Below are 7933 nucleotides of genomic sequence, written 5' to 3'. Positions count from 1 at the left end.
CATATCACAGAACACGCTGACCACTATACTAAGTAGCTTCAAGTGGTGATTCTGTATGCAGCAGGAAAATATTACAACCAATAAGGGAAAGTATTCTCCTTTAAAAATTTTCCCTTACCCAGTAAACCCACACCACAGAGAGTCCATGAGGAGCTGCCCCTTAAACACAGGCAGATTACCACAGCAAAGAAACTGGACATGACTTCGGACCCTAGAGCTACATACTTCCAAATCAAATTTAAAAGGAAAAATTATACAAACTAAGGAGAAGGCAAAGTCAGGAAGTCTACACTCCCAGACTAGAAAGACCAGTACAGTGCTCGCCTCAGCAGCACATATACTAAAATTGGAATGATACAGAGAAGATTAGCACGGCCCCTGCACAAGGATGACACACAAAATCGTGAAGCATTCCATATTTTTGAAACGATGCTCAACATCACTCATTATCAGAGAAATGCAAATCAAGACCACTATGACGTACCATTTCACACCAGTCAGAATGGCTGTGATCCAAAAGTCTACAAGCAATAAATGCTGGAGAGGGTGTGGAGAAAAGGGAACCCTCTTACACTGTTGGTGGGAATGGAAACCAGTACAGCCACTATGGAGAACAGTGCGGAGATTCCTTTAAAAACTGGAAATTGAACTGCCTTATGACCCAGCAATCCCACTGCTGGGCATACACACCGAGGAAACCAGAACTGAAAGAGACACGTGTACCCCAATGTTCATCGCAGCACTGTTTATAATAGCCAGGACATGGAAGCAACCTAGATGTCCATCAGCAGATGAATGGATAAGAGTGTGGTGGTACATATACACAATGGAGTATTACTCAGCCATTAAAAAGAATTCATTTGAATCAGTTCTAATGAGGTGGATGAACCTGGAGCCGATTATACAGAGTGAAGTCAGCCAGAAAAAAAAAAACACCAATACAGTATACTAACACATATATATGTAACTTAGAATGATGATAATGATAACCCTGTATGCGATACAGCAAAAGAGACACAGATGTATAGAACAGACTTTTGGGCTCTGGGGGAGAGGGAGAGGGTGGGATGATTTGGGAGAATGGCACTGAAACATGTATACTATCATGTCAGAAACGAATCACCAGTCTAGGTTGGATACAGGATACAGGATGCTTGGGGCTGGTGCCCTGGGATGACCCAGAGAGATGATATGGGGAGGGAGGTGGGAGGGGGATTCAGGATTGGGAACTCACGTACATCCATGGCGGATTCATGACAATGTATGGCAAAACCAATACAGTATTGTAAAGTAAAATTAAAAAATAAATTAATTAAAAAAAAAAAACAGTACAAGAGTGGAAAACTATGAGATAGGGGGTCTTATATCCTAAGACGTTGAAATGGGACTATTTGGTCCACCCAGAGATGCCAAGCTAAGAGCCTGAAAGATTCACACATTTTCCCTTTGTTGGACTGCTGTCCTTATAGTTTTCCTAAGTAACAGGCACAGAAGATCCAATCCACCAGCTTATTCCACACACCCTGACATGTATGGCAGCAAAAGGAGAACAGCAGAAATGGCTGAGCGATCTCAAGAGGCAGACAGGGACTAAGACAGTTCATTACAGGTTCTGAGGTGCCAGATAAAATTAAAGAGCAGCCAGTACTTTCCCATTTTCCGATTTTATCTTCCAAATATGACAACTGTGATGAAAGCAGCACCAGATCAGGGGTTAGACGCTTGGGGCATCAGCTCTGATGTATATGGACTAAGAATTGAGTAGCCAATAGATCCAAGCCCACAAAGAGAGAAGAGGGGGCAAGGCAGCCCACCTCATGCTCCTCACACTCAAGAACAACCAGCTCACAGCAGGGAGATGGCGAGTGTTGTGGATACAAACCGTGTCTTTGTGTCTGATGGAGCCGCAGCACCACTGGCGGGTGAAAGAACACATGATACATGTTGAAGGACAGGCTGAGGACTTGGGGAAAGGTTAAGCTTCCTCTGGGACTGTAATAAACAAACTTCTCTTTGGCCAAAGAGCTGAGAGAGTCAATTCTGAGGTAGGTTGAGAAGTCCGGGGTACCCGAGGAGGAGAAAGGGGTCTGGGGCTCTTGAGGAGGATAGAAAGTGGTCTGGAATTATCAAGGAGGAGAAAAAGACAAACTTTTTTCTTTAAGCCAAGAGCTGATGATTACACAACAAAACAACTCCGCTTAAACTCTGTACTAAGCAGAGACATTACTTTGCCAACAAAGGTCTGTCTAGTCAAGGCTATGGTTTTTCCAGTGGTCAATATCAACGTGAGAGTTGGACTGTGAAGAAAGCTGAGAACCAAAGAACTGATGCTTTTGAACTGTGGTGTTGGAGAAGACTCTTGAGAGTCCCTTGGACTGCAAGGAGATCCAACCAGTCCATTCTAGAGATCAGTCCTGGGTGTTCTTTGGAAGGAATGATTCTAAAGCTGAAACTCCAATACTTTGGCCACTTCATGTGAAGAGCTGACTCATTGGAAAAGACATTGATGCTGGGAGTGATTGGGGGCAGGAGGAGAAGGGGACAACAGAGGATGAGATGGCTGGATGGCATCACCGACTCAATGGACATGAGTTTGAGTGAACTCCGGGAGTTGGTGATGGACAGGGAGGCCTGGCGTGCTGCGATTCATGGGGTCACAAAGAGTCGGACACGACTGAGCGACTGCACTGAACTGAAGATAATATAACAACAATGTTTCCTGCTTGAGGACAGGTTTCTCCTTCTTGACAACCTTCTGACTAATCCTGTCATCTTGAAATGTAAGTTCTGGGCATAGGTCTGGTAAGAGCTTTACAACCTTGAGACATTCTTTTGACTTACTGTAATAACCAGTTGAGAAAGTATATAGCTCCCTTGCTAAGAACAGCGAGGTGGGGCATTCTCCATCCCCCTTCTGATGTGTATGTCAGAAGCTTTCTCTGTCCCATTTCATACTTTAATAAAACTCTGCTACAAAAAAGCTCTTGAGTGATCAAGCCTGGTCCCTGGTTCCAAAGCTGTATCTTCTTCTTCGGAGATTATGAATCTGATGTTGTTCACTGTAAGCTACCATTTCTATGTACCATTACAAGACATTTCCAACCACTATTAATGTTGTACTTTCCTCTCTGCCCTGAGATCTCATGTCTGTTCACACTTTTGATACATTCCCGTCCATTTGGGGTCTTGTTTTGTTTTCAAAACAAGTATCCCAAACTAAAATATATGATGTATAAAAAGAGCACACCTAACATTGTTCTCAATGGTGAAAGACTGAAAACTTTGCCTCTGAGATCGGGAAGAAGGCAAGGACGCACACTCTGCAACACTGTTCAACAAAGGACTGAAACTCCTAACCAGAGCAATTAGACAAGAAAAAGAAATCAAAGCTTCCCAAAGTGAAAAATTAGAAAGTTACCTTCTTTCCTAGAGGACAAGGTCTTTTATGTATAAACTGTAGATTCCACACAGACACAAAAAAACCCCTGCCTCATCAAATAGCAACTTTAGCAAACTTGCAGGATACAAAAGTCAACGTGCAAATCAGCCTCATTTCTATACACCATGAACAATGTTAAAAGAAAATCACATAACAATTTTATGTACTATTATATTAAAAATGGATGAAATATTTAGGAATAATTCACCAAGGAGGTGAAACATATACACTGAAAATTACTTAACCATTTCTAAAGGAAATCCAAAATAAATAAATCTAGTAGTCATGGACTGGAAATCTCAGTACTCTATATTTCCAAGTTACTCAAAGTGTTCCACAGATTTAATGAATTCATTATGAAGCGTACAATAGAAATGTTGGCAGAAAGAGAAAAAACTTGCCAGAAATCATAAAGAATCTCAAGGGGACCACAAACTGCAAAAATAATCTTCAATAAGTACAAAGATGAAAGATGAAGGCCACCCTTTTTAAAATTTCAAGCCATATCACAATACCATCCAGATGGTATAGTACGGGCATAAACACGGATTTACACACCAAGGGAACAGAAAAGAATGTTCAGAAATAACTATTTGCATATATTTGCCTATATTTAAAATATAACCATATGCATATAAATATTTGCATATATTTAAAATCTAATGACAAGGATGCTAAGAAAACTCTGGAAAAAAGACAGTTGCCATAACAAATGGTGAATCTATGGGTTAAACAATGAAGAGGAAACCTCACCTGCATCAAAAGTACAAACATCTCTGTGCCAAACCACAATATAAACACAGTGAAAAGACAAAATCTGAAGAATGAAGGCAATGAAAGTGAATTTCCAGCTCTCAGAGATTTAGATTCATGTCACAGTTTCAAACAGATGATGGAATAGCACACTCTTTATCATTGATACCTGATTTTGAACTTTGCATCCCATTTCCAATCAGGATTTTGAAATCAGTGACTCACTCACTTTGCTTCAATTACCTTAGAACAAATTTCCCTTTTTAGGTCTACTTCCAGATTTTACCAAGTACTGTGCATGTTAATACCTGACTGCCACCCACAGCTTCTTAATCCTGACTGACAGAGAGCAGACTGCACAGCCAGAAGGACCTGAGGCAATCCCTGCTGCCCAACAGCACTGAGACCCCTTCTCAAACCTGTGGGTGTGAAGCCCTGCCCAGGATGGTGCCCTCCACACAAGTTCCAGGCCACTGGGTCGTGCAGAGATGGGATCTAAGTGGAGACGACAGGCCCTGAGGGAAGTTCCCTGGTGTGGGTGCATGTACAGGTGTCAGGAAGGATACTTCAGAGTCAGAGATGATTAGTAAGTCCAAAGAAGGGATTTCAGGAAGGACAGACTGAGAATCAACTGAGAATATGATTTTACCTGGGAAAGAGCCATTCCTCTTTTCTTGCCTTTTTTCCTCCTTTTCCCAGCTTCTTCCTCAGACAATGTAAGTTTTTAGAAGTTGATCTGGCAAGTGGAAAACAGGCTGCTTCAGGCTTAGAATCAACATGCCCCCTTCGTTCGCCACAACCACAAAAACAGGAAGACCTCACTATGTGTTTTGTTTTTTTTTTTTGGAAGATACATCCCTGATTTATTATCTCCATATTCAAAAAGAATTTCAAAGTAACAAAATAATTCTATCCACCATAGAATCCAGAATAAGGTTGGGCTCTGGGGACCAAATTCATTGTTCACAGGGTGGGCAGAACCCTCTGCCTCTAAACAATCTTTTGAGCTAATTCAGAGAAGGCAACGGCACCCCATTCCAGTACTCTTGCCTGGAAAATCCCATGGATGGAGGAGCCTGGTAGGCTGCAGTCCATGGAGTCTCTACTTAAGAGTCGGACATGACTGAGCGACTTCACTTTCACTTTTCACTTTCATGCATTGGAGAAGGAAATGGCAACCCACTCCGGTGTTCTTGCGTGGAGAATCCCAGGGACGGTGGAACCTGATGGGCTGCCATTTATGCGGTCGCACAGAGTCAGACACGACTGAAGCAACTTAGCAGCAGCTTTCAGCTCTGAGTCCTGGTCACAGTCTTGAAATTACAGAAGGTTAGAGACTGGAATTACTCAGCCAGAGGGATGAGTTTCTGGTTCAGACACGAGGAGACGGTTTCTTGGAAGTGATCAATGAAGCCTCTGCAGCAGAAACAGAAGACAAGGGCAGAGGGCATGGGGGCTGAAGCAGAGGGGCCTGGCACTGGCCGGCGGGGGGATGGGGGGCAGCACGGTGAGGAGCCCTTTCACCATTTCCTCGTTTTCATCCGTGTGTCTCCACTCCGTAGAACAGGGGCTGCGTTCAGTCAGTAACCCTGATGTAAGAATGTTCTTCTCATAGTTTCTCATAGAATTTAAAGACAGGGCCCAGTAGGACTCTTGATTGGATCCAGGAGAGATCCCATGATGCCTGGAGCTACACGCTTTCGATTAGAGGTGGTCTGGCCAAAGGTCCCAGCTCCTGGAAGGCACAGTCACGTTGTCTTACAGGGACAGCCTAGGGACGGATCTGTACGATCACAATGGATTGGGGCCTGCAGACTCCACACTGCTCAGGCCACGAATCATAGCCCTCAACACTGTGGTCAAACAACACAAAGCGGACGCCCTTCTTGATGTTGGTGAATGCATGCATGATCCGAAAGGAGAAACTGCCTGTCCGTGGCCGGACGGGAAAACGTTTATGGAAGAAATAATGCAAGATGGCACAGTTGGCATCTAGAAGCTTGACGACTAGCTGATACATCCGGTCACTGCCTTGTTGCTCTGTCCAGCGGCGACAGACAGAAATCCAAATCTTTCCACTATCCAGGAGTTCCTGCCACAGACCCTCCTCCTCCAGGTCCAAAATTTCTCCCTTGTACCAACACCTGTAGGCAGGACTGTAGCTCATCTCCCCAGAAGTCTTCAGCCTGACCCCCAAGTCTTCCTCTTCCTCCGAGCCATCTCTACAGCTCAGCATCATACAGTTCCAGAGGTCTTCTTTGCCCGGCGGGTTCGCGATGAGCTTGCGTCCTATGGGTCTGAGCTCGCAGAAGCGGCCCAGGATGCAGGGCCCGGGGTCGTCAACAGGGGGCAGGCAGGTGCGGATGACGGGCCACAGGTCGGGGTGTTTCCAGGGCAGGATGCTCCGCCACAGGTCCCAGCTGTCCACCAGGTCTCGCCAGCGCCGGCACACCGGGCGGCAGTGCCGGAGCAGCGTGCTTGGAGGCAGGTAGCTCAGCACCTTCCGGAGCATCTCCATGGGCAGCTGGTTCACGCCCGGAGCCTCCTGTGGTTCGTGGTGCGGAGCTGGGACGCGGGCGAGCAGGCCCCAGGAGGTTGAGGCCCCCGTGGTCTCCTCTCCAGGCCCTGCGGCTGCTGCTGCAGTGGGCCTTCACCTCGCCTCCAAGACCTCACTATGTGGAACAGTCCTTTGGTGTCCACTGCCTCAGGGGGGATGCTGTTTCTGCCCTCCTATTTCTTCCCTCACACCTGTCCTGCCCTCCTCGGCAACTTGTTTCTCCTCTTGCTGCTCTTCTCCGCACCCCCACCCTTCTAATTGTCCTAAACATCTATACATCTGTCTCTTTCTTTCTCCAACTCTGCTCCCTCTCTCCCTTCTAGTCACACCCCTTCTCTCCCTGTTACACTCCCACTCTGGGGCACTCCAGGTGTCTAGGCTTACTTCTCTTCTCTTCTAGTCAACACCTATCCCTCTTTCTCTCCTAGGATCACCCCTGTCAGCCCTCCTACCGCAGATGCGGGGCCCCTAACTCCTTGTCTCCAACTCCTGGAGATCCCACGCCTTTGTCCATTATTCTTTCACCCACCCGCTACTTTAAGGGCTAACTCTAGTTCATTTTACCATCCCTTTGCAACTGCCTCAGCCATCCTGGGCGACCCTGTCGGTTCTCTCATTGTTTTCCACTTCTGAGTTTGCCTTTCACTCTGTCACTGCTTCTTCTGATCCCCCTCGCCCACGTATCTACAGAAACGACGAGTAAATGAAACGCCCGCCTATCAAAAGAGCCCCTTTTCCAACGAGACGGACTCGTGACGGAAAAACACTGGGTGTCACACGTCCAGCCCAGGGGTGAGGAAAAGGGACTGACCGGGAAGGGAGGCCTGCGGGGCAGAGCGATCGGCCTGAGGAGACGCGACGGGAGAGAGGCTGGGAGCCAGGGGGTCTCGGGCCGGGCGGGCTCTCCAGAATCCCAGGACCGGGGAGAGGACGCGGCTTCTCCGGGAGCGGGGCCGACAGGGTGAGGCCGTGGATGTGTGCGTGCCCGAATCCCCCTCGCGCCCGGGGACTTTACAGGGCACAGGCGTAGGTACTAACGGTTAAGTTTTAAGCAGGAAAATATCCCGAAAGGCGGTGTCTCAGGGGCCAAAGGCCGAAAAGCAAACGGCAAGGACAAGCCTTAGAGCGATTTCGAATACTCGACGTGCAACCGCGGCCTCTGGGTTTATTTGCTGTGGACGGCG

The 7933-nt window shown here is 46.8% G+C and overlaps 1 non-coding gene across 1 annotated transcript; it reads left to right on the top strand.

Annotated features, from left to right (window-relative positions):
• The first annotated feature begins 316 nt into the window (after positions 1–316).
• On the top strand, positions 317–423 carry LOC120859470. The gene has a single exon (XR_005720092.1). It is a non-coding gene; the product is annotated as a U6 spliceosomal RNA (small nuclear RNA).
• The last annotated feature ends 7510 nt before the right edge of the window (positions 424–7933 follow it).

The sequence above is a fragment of the Oryx dammah genome, unplaced genomic scaffold, assembly GCF_014754425.2.
Source record: "Oryx dammah isolate SB20612 unplaced genomic scaffold, SCBI_Odam_1.1 HiC_scaffold_1162, whole genome shotgun sequence".
Lineage (NCBI taxonomy): Eukaryota > Metazoa > Chordata > Mammalia > Artiodactyla > Bovidae > Oryx > Oryx dammah.
Note: the sequence above shows the minus strand (reverse complement) of the source record. Positions and strands in the feature narration are given on the sequence as shown.